Consider the following 16478-nt stretch of genomic DNA (forward strand, 5'->3'; position numbering starts at 1 on the left):
TCTAGGCAATGCATGTTTCACTAATTGGAAGTAAACTAACGTAAATATTCAAGAATTTACTTAAATAAGTTGAAAAGATTCGATGCGATGGTATGCAACGTTGGTCTACGGTACAAAAATTGGCCTATTAGTGGATACAACGTTGGCCTATTGCTTTCCCTGCACTAGAACCACTAATTATCTCATTTTTTCAATATTTTTGCCGAAATATTATCTCTGTTTGATCACCAATCTTACTTTTAAATTACATTTTCGGAGCCAAATTTTCAAAAAACTATAAATATTGCACATAAACTAAAGTTCTTTCTTAATTTAGTAACGAAAACAACGCAACCCCATTATTGTGTTATATTTTTACAGTCACCGCACACAAAATCTTTCTTCCTGTTCGTTCTTTCTGGTTCTTACGCAAGAAATGTTGTTGACGTTTTTTCATCGGTGTTTTTGACGTCGCTTTACGGATGGGCCAAGATTTGGGTACATGGTGAAAAAAATTGTCCTCAATATTCGGCCCACATTCAATTGGTTAAAATAGTTATTATTGGTTGGAATCCAATACATAAGTTCAAAATAGCGTCTTTGATCGTCGCATCAAATGTTCAGTAATTGAAAAATCATTTTGAAATGTTCCAGAATCATGCCATTTATGATCATGTGTATAGACTACCCACTAAGCCGAAGAATCATGGCGTCTACAAAAGCTAAATAAAGTGACATTTTCATTCAATTTTAATGTTCCAAAGTGCTAAAATTGAAACGAAAAGTTACAGTTGTTTGGCGCAAAGCTTTTCCGATATCCAGTTATGCGTGTTTGTTTGAGTTTTTGGTTTACGTTGAGATAGGCCGAACGAGAGGACTATGCCAACGAAGCATCCCGATACCCTATTTGATGGAAAAATAATGCACAAGTAGTACAACAGTTAAAAGGAGTAGTGTATAATATGAGCAGGTAGTTTGAAATTTGATATTTCTGTTATTGCACTGTTGATTACCATTTTCAATTTTTATGTTCAGTCAGAGTGGACCAAGTACAACAGTTCAATATCACATGAAGGATAGTCAATAAATGAGCTTTCTAAGAATTCTTAGCTTGAACATTTAATAGCTAACTACTTTTGAATGTATTTTCATAGTTCGGTACGTTTTTTGCAATATTGTTGTTACACAGTTCATAATCATTTATTCAGAGGACTGGCATTACTCAAAAATTCGTTCAGACAGAGTGGACCAAGTACACAATTCTTAAATAATCGGTAAAATCAATTTCTTCATGAAACGGGTATTAATACATTTCAATATGATGCCCAACAGCTAATAAACAAACATATTTTGATTTGGAAAGGATTACGAAGAATAAGGTTATTTCAACTATTTTCCTTAGAGACACATGGCCCACTCTGTCTGCACGCGAAATGCCCCAATATACTTCAACGCGATGATCTGTAAAATACGATATTGACCATAATAAAAATGAAATTTCACGTGCTTTCTTGATCAACAATCATCAGAATATGCGTTAGGGAGTTTTACGATTCAGAAACGTATCACATTTTGATGATAAACTATTTTATTTATTGGATTTTAACCAACACACATTTTTTCTACTCTCTTGACATCAAGCATATGGTCCACTCTGATTGCACACTATTATCGATTTTTGCAGTTCAATCAAAAGAAAATTGTGCTATAACTCTTGTTGACTGTAACATTAAGAAAATTGGATGAAAGTTCCAAGCAGCTTAAGAAATTCTCAATCAAATGCCCTAAACATCTAATTTTCGTCAATTTTGTTACTTGGTCCCCTCTGACTTAACGCCGACCAGTTGAGGTCGAAATACGTATCTATCAAAGGATGCAAATTCTTAGTGGAATTCAAAGGAACAGTACTTAACGCGATTTTCTTTTTACTTACAGATATTCCCCTAACAAGCCCAGGTTAATCATCACCTCTGATTATGTTTGAATATTGAAACTACACCATGCATTTTCGAAATGCTGCTGTAATTCTTGTTGTTCACCAATGATGATCTAATAAATAGAATACACCAAAACCTCCATTTAGGTCCCGAGTCGGGACTGCCTAAATAGAATTTTTACCTAAATGGATTCATTACCTAAATGGATTCAGTTTATTTCCTAAATGGAGTTCAAGGTTGCAAAAAGTATAAGAAGGGAGAGTTACTAAGAGATTTAAAGGAGTTCATGCGGAGTTTCAGATGGCTTTCAAGGAGTTTCAGGAGGGGAGGAGCTTCAGGGGCGTTTTCTGGGGTTTTGGAGGGATCAGAATTGTCATTCAAATGACTAGCTGGGCACGAAACACGAAAAAAAACCCTGAAAAATTCCGCCGGACTGAAAAATTATTGAATGTCGGGCCAAAGTCGGGTCATTGTTGGACCAACATCGAACAACTGTTGGGTCAATGTTGGGTTTGGTGGCCAAAATAAAAACAGGTGAATGATAGGTTGATGTCGGATTTGACGTCATCAATGCTAGAGCTGATATCAATAGAATAATGGAAGGATGGGGGGGGGGGGTTGTTTAGGGGGTATATCTCAACATTGCAAGCCCCCTCCCCTCCCCCCATACCCCCTTAACATCACTCACTACTTCTTTCCCGTAAGCGAACCTTATACCTAATCTTAACTACTACAACTGATCTGAACACAATCAAATTCCATTTAGGTAACGCTACCTAAATGGAGGGACCTAAATAGATTTTACCTAAATGGATCCTACCTAAATAGAGGTTTGAGTGTATTTGATAGTTTTTGAAATACCAAAGCATTATAGCCATCTAAAAATATGAGACAACCTTGGATTGAACATTCAGAGCTATGAAAACCAATGCTAATATGTTCTGTTATTGTTGTTATCGAGAGACTTTAACCCGAAGGTCATTCGTCTCTTAGCCATGGTATGAATTTGCTATACGCAAGCATTGGAATATTTGTTACATATTAAATCAGGAATTTACATCAAATTTTTGAAAGAAAATCGAAATATTTTTTAGAAGTCCACGTAATGTGCAGGGGGTAGGGGGGTAGGTGTTAGTAAAAGTTCCACGCTTGTCCACGGAGGGAGGGGGTTTAACCCTCTACTTCCCATGGTTGCTCTAGAGCACCATCGATTTTCGACGAACTCCGGACAAACGAAATTAGATAAATATGATGCAATAATTTTTAAAATATGGTTATAACCTCATAAGGTTAACCCAACTACTGACTACTTGTTTCAATAGTTGAACTATTGATAAACAATCAAAAACCTATTGGTATACAACCAAAATTTTTTTCATTGATTTCGAAAAATTTAGCCAATTTGCAATAACTTTTGTTCTATGACTTTTTTCGGAAACGCTTTTTTGGCATAGATATCGTCGTTCAAAGTCGTGGGAAGGAAAGGGTGAAAACACGATTTTTTTATGCACGCGATATATAACCCAACAAACATTTTTGCTGTACAAGACTGGAATAAACCACTTTTAAGCAAACTTTAGCTTAAGAAACTGTAACTCAGCTAGTTATGTTACTTGGGAAGTGACCCCATATCAATTTAACACCCCAACATCTCCATGCAAACTTCGGTCATAAACTGTGAAGTCACATTCCAATATTTTTCAAAAATCCTTCCATTATGATATTTCTAGGGTCTCAAACCCCTTCTTTTCTCATCTCATACCGCGAACTAGTGTTGAACGGTGTAATCGATTCTCAATTGCCCTAAATTCTTTCCCAAATGACTCAAGTATCACTTATGGAGCGATTTTCTCCTCCGAAGTGCACCAAAACACTTTTACGATCCATCATTCCTGAAAGGTCATTCTCATTTGCATAAGGTTTTCCGGCGACGACCGATAACTTTCATCGTAAAACAAACTTTCCCCAATCTCGCTGCTGACCCCTTCGAGCAACACTCAAACCAGCAGCGCTTCACTTTGGACCATTTACGTCGCCGTTTATTTCCCAACTCCCGTAGATACCGTAATGACCACCGAAAAACTTCTTGTCCATCTCTCCGCCTTAAATTATCCATCCTCTCGTAAAGTATCGCTTCGAAATGGCCGAAATGGCCGCCTCTAATGAACCCATTAAAGCCACCTGAAGTGCACTCCCCCCATTCGCCGCCGTGGTTAATAAATCTCCTCCTCACCTGGCCACACCATCCCTTGTCGTATCGGGCACCCCCGCTCAGCACAATTTTACGACCTGCCCCGGCCAAATGACTTAAACAAACTGTTTTTCTTTCGTTCCCGGTTTTGGTCGGAAATCTGGAGCGGAGGCATCCCGTTCAAACGATGCATAAAAAATGACATCCAATAAATCAAAGATCTCCCCCACCCTCTCAATCTATGGGAACGGCTCCATAGGTATCGTTGGGCGCCAATAAGCTCGCGTGGGGTTATGGGGGGGTTGCATAAATTTCGGCGTCCTCTCCCTCCCGTCGCGATTAGGAAGCGATCAGCAGGGTAATCGCGCCCACCGCAGTTGCTGCGGCAACGAAGAACGCCGGTGCGATAGGTACTCCAATCCAACCCAGTCCAATCCAGCCGTCATCGATCAAATTTATCACCTTCAATTGGAACGGAATGATAGCTAGTCCTACGCCAATAATGCAAAAGCGCCATGTATTTCTTGTGTGTTGTTGCGGCCTGTCAACTCGTAACGAGCTTCAGCTGGGGTTCGACTGTTTGATTATAATTTATTCCTGTTGTCCCCGGGTGGAGGGCTCTTTGTTTCCACGAACATATCGTATCATGGATCAGAAGTAGATTTTCGAATGTTGGATGGGAATTATATTTCTCCATTAGGGATATGTTATGATTATTTCGAGGCAGTTATCCTGGAAATGGGAAAGCAGCTGGATGACATATCTGCTTTGATATATTTCCGATTCAATCCAGACAAAAGAGAGGATTTACAAATTTACATATCTATGAATATGTAAATTCGACATTCCGCATTCCATCAGCATATTTCTCAAAAAAAAATAGTAAAATTATATTCTACAGTATTTTTTTTTTATTCTTAACCACTTAACCTAATTTACAGCTCTATTGTCCACTGGGGCACTACGTGAGCAATTTCAATTGACAGCTGCACTTACATTTTGTACAGCGCCTAGATTCTATTCTACTTTATCGAACTGGTTGCCTTTCTGCTGCTTTCACTTTTTCTACTTTATACCTAGTAGAATGATGAGCATAAGGATGATGATGGATGGCCGTTGTTCCTTTCCAGTCCGATTGGGGGTCCATTATGAGTAGCAGTTCGCCGATGTCCAGGTATCCGGGTCCGTTTGAGCCATGGGGCTCAGAAGAGGGTCAGTGTCAGCCACTCTCGAGGGAAGAGCAACTGACGAAAAATTGCAAGTGCCGGGGCTGGGAATCAAACCCATGACCATCCGCATATGAAGCGAACGTGTGACCAACTACGCCACGGGCCCCGGCATAATTCTACAGTATTCGATAGATATTTTTTGTCCAGCAATCTTCTAAAAATATGCAATGGAACTTTTCCATGGAGTTCAACCAGAAATTCCACTACTTTTATTTGTGATATTTCAGAATAATGGATTAACCTACAAATTCCACAGGAAATTACACAATAAATTTTGTCATACGTTTTTCAGGAATTTAATTAAAAATTTAGAATTTTCCCCAATTTTCCTCGAAATTTTCTCCTTAGGGCCTGTCCATAAACTACATAGACTTTTAGGAGGGAGTTAGTGTTTTGGTCAAAGCCTACGTCTACAATGGCCAAAAATGAGACTACGTAGATTATGACACTATCCATATATATTTTGGCCGAAAGCTCCATAATAAACCTTTCATTTTTTTGTTAATATTTAAAATACATCACAATTTATAGATGAATATGAGTTTGTGTCGACTGTTTGTAGTAATTTGAAGTTTAGGATTTCGGCTAAGTCTGTCTTTGGTTCTAGCGTAGATAGTTTGTAATCGCTCTTATGGTTGCGCTTATTGTATTTGTTTGTTGGGTTAGATCGTGGTCAAGTGGTTTTGCATGGATGTGTTCGATCGGACTATAAATATGGTATGGTCACTGGATTTAGTAAGGAATCAAGCGGGCTTACTAAAAGCCATCACAACTAGTTTCCTACGTTTAAAAGTCTTCTATAATACTTGACAATACTTTAGTGTTTTTCTTTCTGTTTTTCTCATTCTTCTATTCAAATGAAAATGTTATCTGAAAATGTTTTTTATGTAATTTGTTTTGCAACATATCCACCCAACTTCTGAAAAGGTCGTATTCATAAAACAAATGATCTTCTTTCAAAAAATTTACCTCAAAAACAATTTCTTGGATTGAAATGATGTCTTCGAAGATGCTTGAGGCTATTTGAAGGACTTTTCTAAAAAAAAAAATACACTGAGACTCTGAGAGTAGTATTGATCGCGTATTAATGTTAGAAGTCACATAATTTCAACTTTCCAAAATCCTTACCTTTCGATTTTTTTCTGTAGAAAGCTGACTTTAAGCCTCAAAATTCTGTCAAGAAGCCTAAGATGGTCAAATGCTTCTATTTTTTCATCAATTTCATCAATTTTTATAACGATCAAAAGGAAAAAAAATCAAATTTTTATATCAAAAATAGATTCAATTTGAATGTCACAACACATAGTTTATTAATGAAGCAATCTTTTGATAATAGACAAATTTCAAAATTGTATTGTAATCTGTTTCAAAACTTCGTGTTCCATTTTGCCCCAACCGTGCCAACTTAACCCAGTGTACCTTATAAATAGCATTTCCAGATCAACGCACGAATCTCGAAGACGCGACCTTTTTCAATTCAAATGAATTTTTGCTCTGTATAAGCTTCCATCTGAACAGTTTTGTCATGTAATTTGTTTTGTAATATTCTTCAACTTAATTTTTGAAAAGGGTGTATGAAAAAAAACCTAATTATCTTCTTCAAATTATTATAACTCGGAAACGGTTTCTAAGATTGAAATGGTGTCTTCGAATATATTTGAGGATATTTGAAGGACTTTTAGAAAAAATAAAATACACTGAGAGTAATATTCATCGCAGATCAATGTTAATTGTCATATTATTTCAATTTTCCAAAAACCTTAGCCTTCGATGTTTTTCTTATGTTTCTGAAGAAAACTGACTTCTAGCCTCAAAATTTGCCAAGTAGCCCAGGATGATCAAATGCTTCTGTTTTTTTCTCGATTTTTTATTTTTCGTCGATTTTTAAAACGATCAAAAGACAGCTATTTTTGGAATTTTTATATTGATTCTACGTTTCATTTCAGGTTTGAATGAAAATAACTATGCATAAGTTTTTCCTACATCTAACCATACTAAAGTTACAGCAAATTCAAAAAATAAGAAAATAAAAATATGAAAAAATTGGACCTTGTAAAATGTTCTTCGAGGCGGTCAGAAAATTCACATATTTTTGTGATATAATTGACCCATTTTTTTGTTAAAAAGTGTAAAACAGTAAAAAAACTGGAATAACATTTCACAAGGTTCTATACATTTTTCTTATTTTTTTTATTTTTCATTTCGTTGTAAGTATCTCAAGTAACATTTTTTAGTCCAATAGTCTAGAAGAGGTTCTTAGATCCACCATACAAAGGCTTAACATTGGAACCTGCATGGTGAATCTAATTTTTATATGAAAATTCCAAATTTGCTTCCTTTTGCCTGTTATAAAAATCGATAAAGAATTCAAACTCGAGAAAAAATAGTTCGAACCATTTAACCAAAGACCACTTTATCAAGAAGACTTGCAGCACTGCTGAAAATCGGGAGTCTATGTTAGTTAACAGCGCCACCACGGATGAAGGTGAAACAAATCATGATAGTATATATAAATTTTCATATTCGCACCAATGCACTTAGCACAATGGTACCACTTTAGCTAAACAGGCAGTGGTGCTGTCGGTGACGCTTGCCGTTAGTATGGGAATATAACAGAGCTGCAAGTTTTCTTGATTAAGTTATCTTCGATTTAACCATCCTGGGCTTCTTGGCAATTTTGTAGACTAAAAGAAAGTTTTCTACAAAAAATCGAAGATTTTTAGAAAATTGAAATTGTATGATATCCAACATAAATCCGCGGTGGATATTACGCTCAGTGTATTTTATTAGGTCCTTCAAACATACTTCTTCGAAGGCATCATTTCAATTCAACAAACCGCTTTCAAATTTTAATTTTTTGAAGTGACGATTTGATGTTTTTCGTATTCCCCTTTTTTAAAAGTTAGAAAGGGAAAAATTGTTATGTGTTGGGGCAAAAATAAATTTTTCATTAACATGAACAAAACCTCATTCAAATTGAAAAATATTGAGTCAAAAATGAATTTTTAGTTCGTATTTTGGGCTGGAAAAGCTCTAAACATGTCAAAGACATAACAGGCTTTCAATATTTTAAAGTCATTCATGCTTTACCAAATATTTCAAAGTAATGGAGTTTTTCCACCGAAAATAAATATCCCAAAGTTTCATTGTTTATGACTAAAAGCAACAATTTGGATCACCAGTTTGCTTTTTTGACTCAAGCCTTACTTTTGAGAAGGGTTTGAGCAGTTGGAAATTGAAAAAAAATGTGCCTCAGAAATGGTTTGTCACAATATTGGACAGCTTTGGCAATATTTTAAGCATTTTATTTTTTCTTTTAATGGCAATCTATTTTTTTTTATATTTTCGACTGATATAAAGGACTATTCTGTATACCCTAAATGGTTTTTGGCGTGTTTTAAAACGTATTAACATTTTTTTTTAATTATTTAAAAAAATCATGTTTTGATTACATGGCAGATGTCATTGTTTCTTTTGTATTGAATCGCAACAACTTAAATTTTTATTTTTCCCATTTTTTGAGGCAATTCCTTGAGGAAATTTTTGAGAAATTCTTCACATTTTTTTGACGTTTTTTTATTTTTATAATCGTCAATGCTTTTAGGACACCTTATACATTTTTTTTGTTTTTCTTTAACCTCCTCTGGTTATTGCGTCGTACATCTATTCGGCAATTCCTCCGATAATTCTCTTTGTACATTCTTTGTTTTTGGCAATATTAATGCAATTTTTTTGGAAAGTCATTTGGAAATTACTTTGATATTTTATCTCACAATAACTATATAATTTCCATTTAATTTATTTTTACAATTCCGTCGATTACTTGATTGTGAAATTCTCGGTGAATGTCTTTGACTTTTTCGACTTTATAAATTACAATTTGGGGAATTTGTCGTGCCATTTCATTAAGATTTCGTTCGGAGTTTTTTTTTTAATTAAATTCTTTTGGAAGTGCCTTTGAAAACTTATTCCAAATATTTATATTGCATTTTCTTTGATAATTATTTTGAATACTTTTCCGGAAAGTCTTTCGGTTATTCCTATTGGGCAATTTCTTGGTTTTTGGAAATTGGAAATAGGTAATTTGTTTGAGATTCCCAAAGTAAAATCATACGGAACTCCAAACGAAATTACCAGCGAAATTGTAGGAGAAATTTGGAAAAAAAATCCAAGGTATCTACCAAATCAGAGTGTCTACTACCTGGAAAACTGGGAATCCTCGGGAAATTTCATTTAACAGGGAGTATCTTGAATACTCAGGGAAGCTTTGCACGGATTATAAAATAAAACATTCAGTCCTGTGAAAAAAGAGTAGCTGATTTTATTACTTGTAGATGTTTTATTCAAAAATAAAGGTATGACTGAAAAGAAGTTTTTGATTATTTTGTGTTAGTGTATCTATCTAGAAAATCGCCTACGACGGGTAATTCCATAAATTCCGTCAGGGTTTCTTCCTGGAATTTCCTGGAAGTAGGGTAAATCGCCAATTGTTGCACGGCTAAACAATCGCCAATTGTTGCACACCTAATAAGAAAAGCATGGAGTGTGCAACAATAGGCGAGTTTTTAGCCGTGCAACAATTGGCAATTTACCCTTCCTCTAAGAATTACTCCCATGGTTTAACAAGATTTATTCCGTATTTTTTTCACGCCATTTGTCTTGGTATTCATTTTTGAACTCGTCCCGGAGATTGTTACAGATTCCTACCAGCATTTCCCCAATATTTATTTCCAGAATTCCGAAATTCCGAACGATTTCTTTTGGAAGTTACAGACGATGACCATTCAGAATTTCTAGGAGTTATTTTTGAATGGTTTCGGCAAATCCTCTTACTGATTTTTAAGAGTATTTGGATGATGTTGTAGGTGGAAATGTGAAAGCAGTTTCTTGTAACTAACCCAAAAGAACTGAATGAAAAATTTAGAAATATTCCTTAAGGTGATTGTAGAACGAAGCCACACCTTGAAGTTTCAAAAGCCCAAATCTGAAGAACCAAATATCTCAAATCCATCCATTAATTGGTTCTTCAGATTTGTGCTCTTGGAAATTCGAAGGATGGCTTTGTTATATGTTCACCTTAACTGATTCTTGTATTATATTTGTAAGAGTTTTGTTTAACAGTTCTTGAAAGAATTCAGCTGTTTGGGGGAATATCTTGAATAATAAATCTTGCACAATTTTTCTTAAAATGTTTAACTGAAGTTTTCAGGATATTTCTGTATAGTTTCTGAGAATTATAGAAATTTTATGAAATTTGGGCTAATTTTTGAATTATTCACATTAAAATCGAATGGAAAAACCTATAAAACTCAAGGAAATTTATTTTGCCTTATAAGTAGACACCCTACGAATGAATGCCGAAGAAAGTATGAAGAAAGTTGCCGAATATATGTATTGCCAAAGAGATTTCCTGCAAACAGGATGCTCATAAACCCTAGAATGTTGCATAAAATAAATCTGAATTAAATGTGTAAAAAGGTATTTAACCGTTATGTGGCCGGCAAACTTTTTGCTTTTTTCTACACCGTGTATTTTAAATGGGTGCTGCGTACCCGGGTACCCTACCGGCCACATAAGGGTTAAAATTGGCCAACTGCTGCATGAGTAATATATTTTTTTTAATTTATGAAAATCCTAATCTTTGGAATATTAGGATTTCCAGATATAATATTCCAAATATTAGGATACACCCTAAGTGTCCCTTCTCTACCACTCTATTGCTTTGCTTCAATATGCTAACAAAACTCATAAATGCCAAAAAGCTTCAGTCACTTCTTCGACATTTGGGTCACTAAATTCTCATCTGGAGTAAAATGGATCCCCAAACCTATTCACATCCCAATCAATGTGATAAAACATACCACACAACACATCCGGCACAGCATCCGATACAAAACGATAACCGCATTGAATCGATTTCCCGGAAGGATTCATCATGTCAGGTCTCACCCCCTTCCGCACCGGCCGACCCACGCCGCGCCGTCAAAGGATCATCCAAGGTCCGCCCGGACCGAACCATCTTCACAGCCCAACCGGAATCCCCACTCATCCACACAATATGAAGAACACAATCGAGCCCTCCGGGGCCCACCAGGGCCCCATCTCATCTTCTTAAGACCGGATTATCGACACTCTTCAAGAGAGATACATCGCATCATCATCGTCATCGTCGGCGTCGTCGTCGTCGTCGTCATTGCATTGTGGGCTGAAGTGTCGATGGACGCTGGTTGGTTGGTTATCTCGGCCGCTTGCTTTTGCATGTGGCGTGCGTGCGTTTGTGTTTCTGGCGGCTTGCCATTTTGTGGTCATCCAAGTGAGGACTATTTATCCTTTCCCTTAGCACCTCCCCCCCCCCCTTCCGTTCTCCCCTTCTCAGCTATGAAAACCCAGATTCAGAGGTGGGCGAAACGGTAGGCGAAATCTCTAATTAATTGCCCTTTTGCCGGAGCAGATCTGCTGTCTGCTCTCCTCAGCAAATGGTTCAGAAGTGGATCCTTTGTTGTTGTTCTAGGGAGGTTCCCGGTGTAGGACGAGTCTAGCAGTTCCGGGAAGGACCGTGTCCAACATGTGCTACTTGGGTAAATCAATTGCGGTTGGTTATCGTCGATGACAGCCGACATGGATTGAGTGTGTTGGTTATCAATGTTTTTCTGAGTGGGAACTTTTTCTGGACGGTCGGATACACTGGATATGAGTGGTATATATCCCTTTCGGGACGGAATGCAGAAAAGCGAAATTACCAATCAACTCAGCTCGACGAATTGAGATGATGTCTGTATGTTTGTAAGTATGTGTGTATGTATGTTTGTCTGTGCGCAAAAGAAGATCACTCACTTTAAGGCACTTCGCATCGGTAGATTTTTTGGATTATAGCACGAAACGAAACGGAATTTTACCGCATTTTTTGCTATTAAAAATGATACGGATCGATCAAGGCGTTCCAGAGTTATGGTCATTTCAGTGATTCGGACCACCGTCGTTAGAACTGTCCGTATATAAAACTAAACCAAGCCCTATCATGCAACACATCAAACTGCGCCGATTAATGTATCCTTTAGCATGGTTTACGAATTTTGTGCGGAAATCACCACTGCCCGGGTAGAGGAAAAGAGCTCAATAATAGCATATTTTGATATTGAGATCAAAATGTGATTTTGGTTTGATTGATATAAGAGATAAAAGATCTAAAAATAATATGTAAAATTTACTCCTGGAACATCAGCATCAGATCATATTTAGATCTTGTAAGATCTAACCAATAGCAGCAAGCTATTTGTTTGATCTTGAAATATCAAATTTTGATATTGTTCAGATGTTCCAGGAACATTTTTCAGATATTATTTTCAGATCTTTTATCTCTTATATCAATCAAATCAATATCACGTTTTGATCGTCAGTACTTAACCTCTACCCGGGTGGAGACCAGAAATTTCACGATGTTGGCTAAAAATGGAAGATGGCGGCCTAATATCCAAAATGGTGGCTGTTCAATGGAGTTTTAGGCTCTAAACCCATGCAATATGGGTATATTTGGCATGAGGAAGATGGAGCTGCTTGAAGTCTAAAAATGGTGACCAAAATATCCAAGATGGCGGTCCAAAATCTAAGATGGCGGTCCAAATTCAGTATGGCGGCTGTTTTCTTGGAGTTTTAGGCTCTAAAATCATGCAACATGGGTATATTTGTTACGAGGAAGATGTCTGGTAGCTTTTTACTGAAGTTCCAGGCTCTAAAAAACAATATGGGTTTATTTGTTTTGGGGAAGATGTCCAGAATCCAAAAATGGCGACCAGAATATCCAAGATGGTGGCTGTTCAATGGAGGAAGAAATATAAGTTTTTTTTATTTTTTATTTTTTTTATTTAAAGAGATTTTACCCTACAAGGGCATTCATCTCTAATACTAATTTTATTTTCGCTTAATTACAGAGTCACATTTTTCTAACAACTTTTTGTTATTTTCTATGATTCGATCAAGCTTCTTACTAGTGTAAACGATCCATTCTTCCTGCATTTCCTCTTGTTCGGGCTCCTTTGCTGTGTATTCATGGGTATCCATACCAGTCGACTGCGTATCGATAGAATGATCCCGTTTTCTTTTCGTCTCTCTTGCTAGTCCCAGTAAACCACACATCGTAATGGGAAGTGCATTCAAAATCGTATATCTCGCGGTCAGAAATCGAAATCGTAAAAACCGTTGAATCTTGTGATAAAAATATCAAGCCCAATTGTAACTTCTTTCATTATATAAAGCTACGATATGTATTCTATCATGTCCAGTAAATCTTCTAAATGTTCAGTGGACATCAACAGATCGGCTGGGGTCATCCAAACTGAATTCTTGGAAGAAGTCTCGGAGCAATTCCTAGAGAAATCTTTGAAGGAACTTTCGGAGGAATCCCTGGAGTTGACCCAGCTGTATTTTCTTGAGGAATCTGGAGGTTTCCTGAAGAATCTTGGAGGTATTCATAAAGGAATTTCTGGAGGATTTTTAGATGAATTCTTGAAGGAATTATTTAAAAAATTCCTTGGAGGTGTTTCTGGCGAAATTCCTGAAACGATCTCTGGTGAAATTCTTGAGGAAGGTCCAGTAGTAGTTGAAATTCCTCGAGGGATTCTTGGAGAAATTCCAGGCAGATGTCCTGGAGAAATTCCTTGATGAATTCTTGGGGGAATTCTTGAAGGAATTTCCGGAGAAATTTCTGGAAGAATTTCTGGAGAAAACTCTGGACGAATACCTGGAGGAATTTCTGGAAGAATCATCTGAAGAATTCCTGAAGAAATCCCAGTATTAGTTGTTGGAGGAAAGGAATTGATTGGAATAAGAAGGATTCCTGAAAGAGCTCTAGAGGAATTTCTGGAGGAATACCTGAATGAATTCCTCGATGAGTCCATAGGGAAATCCATGAAAGAATTCGTAGTGTAGAATTAGCATTTAAGTTAAAATACATATTAATAAAAACAAAAAAAAACATGAAAGAATTCGCGAAGAAATTCCCAAGGGAATTTCTGAGGTATTCTGTGGGGGAATTCCTGAAGGAATCCCTGGAAGAATTTCTAGGGAAATCGCTGGAGAAATTCCTTGGAAAACTCTTAGAGGAATATCTGGCAAACTTCCTGGAGGAATTCCTGAAGGAACTTTTGGAAAAATTTCCTGAAGGAGTTTTCAGGAAACTCCTGATGAAATCCTTGGGGGACTCCCGTGGAATCCTCGGGGATCTTCTGGAGGAATTTCTGCAGGATTTTTCAAAAGGTTCTTTGAGATATTCCTGAGAAACTCCTGAAGGAATTTCAGCATAGCTCCTGAAAAAAAATCCGAGAAACTGCCGGGAAACTCATGAAGAATTTCATGGTAAATCTTGGAAGAACTAGTAGAGGTATTCTCGAAGAACATTACGATGAATTTCTGAGAAACTCCTGGAGGAATTCCCGAGGAACGTCTGGAGGAATTCTTGGGTAATCTCCGACACTTCAAAATACCATAAAGATCATTTGTATGTCAGTGGATGCACAAGTAACACAAAGAAAAACTCTAGATATTATGAGATACAACAGAGGTAATCGTGAAAAAAATACATCGATAAAGTGAAGAGAATCAAGAGTAGAGCTTGTAGAGCTTGAAGGTCTCAATTCCAGAATAGTTTGGATGACCTAGATCACCAAGTAAGAATTTCACTCTGAGGCTCTAACAGTAGCGTAGATTATATTCTGCGAGAACTCACTACAATAAAAATATCCTAAAATTCAGGGATGTTTTCGATCACTTGTCATTCGTTTGACTCATTTGTCCAAAACTCAGTTCAGAAACCTAATATTGAAATGTGGTGTTCGGCAAAATTGTAGATTAGAGTTTTTCCTACAATTATCACCAAGAACGTCATATTCTACCTCTTATATACACAGCGCTAGAGCGCTAGTACCACCTGCTCATACTAAATGGTCGAAAAATACGATCGTTTAGTTTGAGTAGGTGGTACTAACACTTTTACGACGTAAATATTAGAGTTAGAATTTGGCGTCCTTGGTGATAATTGTAGGAAAAACACTAATCTACAACTTTGCCAAACACAACATTTCAATATTATGTTTCTGAACTGAGTTATGAACAAATGAGTCAAGCGATTGCCAGGTGATCGAAAACATCCTTGCTAAAATTTACAGATATTGCGACCCATACTTAAAAATACAATGGGGTGGAACAGACACAATCGTGAAAGAATTAAGCCGATAAAGCGAAGAGAAACAAGAGTAGAGCCTGTAGACCTTGAAGGCCCTAATTCCAGAATAGTTTGGAAAGCCTGGAATATCCCATGAATGTACCAAAAGCAGTATAGCTGCTGTGCAATGAGGTTCCATCATCAGTAAAGACTGCATTCCACTTTTTTTTACTACCTAAACATGATACAGTGTGTAGATATCGTAACTTAAACTTCAAAGTGTATTGGAGGCCATTTGAATTTCACGGAATGTCCAACTACCACAATATCAAGTTGCTCGTATCATTGCGAGGTCTAATGGACATCAACGGGACTAAATTTCTTGAACAGAGTGAACACAAACGATGGTAGATGTTGTAGATCTTAAGAAAATGAATTCCAGAGTAGTTTGGATGACCTAGATCACCCCATTCATGGACCATGAATTTTCTAGGGGTGCTTTAAGGCTTTTTGAGTATCTATGTTCTGTGATCATTCATCGTGTATAAAATTTGGTTGAGACTGTTGGATTTGTGTCACAAACTTCGGAGTACTTTGGAGGCATTAGAACAGCTCTGGGATCAAAACTTCAGCATTATGATGGGTAGTAATACATTGTATGTCAAGGATCAGTGAAAACTATTGATGATTAGCAAAACGATGAAATTTGAACAAAAACATGTAGAATTCATAAAAAAATACATAAAAAGCCACGTATTTTTGGCTCCCAGCAAAAGGGGGGAGGGTGCAAATCGGGGAGGTACCATGCATTTCTTAGAACAACTATTCCCCTTGACTATAAAAAAAAAACCTAGGTAAAATGTTTTAAAACAAAGAAGATATTGCATTTCTACCAAAAGTAGATCGTGTTTACGGGTTAATGTAGCAGGCTAGCATTGCAAGTGTAGATATGAGGTTGTGAACTCCATAAAAGATTTGATGACCTT

At 36.7% G+C, this 16478-nt stretch overlaps 1 protein-coding gene and 1 long non-coding RNA gene across 22 annotated transcripts in view; one reads left to right on the forward strand and one right to left on the reverse strand.

The window, feature by feature from the left end:
- The window catches only part of LOC109405842 (low-density lipoprotein receptor), a 1187857-nt gene that overhangs the window by 946808 nt on the left and 224571 nt on the right, over positions 1–16478 (forward strand). The gene's annotated exons all lie outside the window — the stretch shown is intronic.
- The window catches only part of LOC134291301 (uncharacterized), a 598232-nt gene that overhangs the window by 560142 nt on the left and 21612 nt on the right, over positions 1–16478 (reverse strand). Inside the window, exon 1 of the long non-coding RNA XR_009999022.1 lies at positions 1–16478. This exon is cut by the window's right edge and continues 21612 nt beyond it. This is a non-coding gene — a long non-coding RNA (uncharacterized LOC134291301).

The sequence above is a fragment of the Aedes albopictus genome, chromosome 3 (assembly GCF_035046485.1).
Source record: "Aedes albopictus strain Foshan chromosome 3, AalbF5, whole genome shotgun sequence".
Taxonomy (NCBI): Eukaryota; Metazoa; Arthropoda; class Insecta; order Diptera; family Culicidae; genus Aedes; species Aedes albopictus.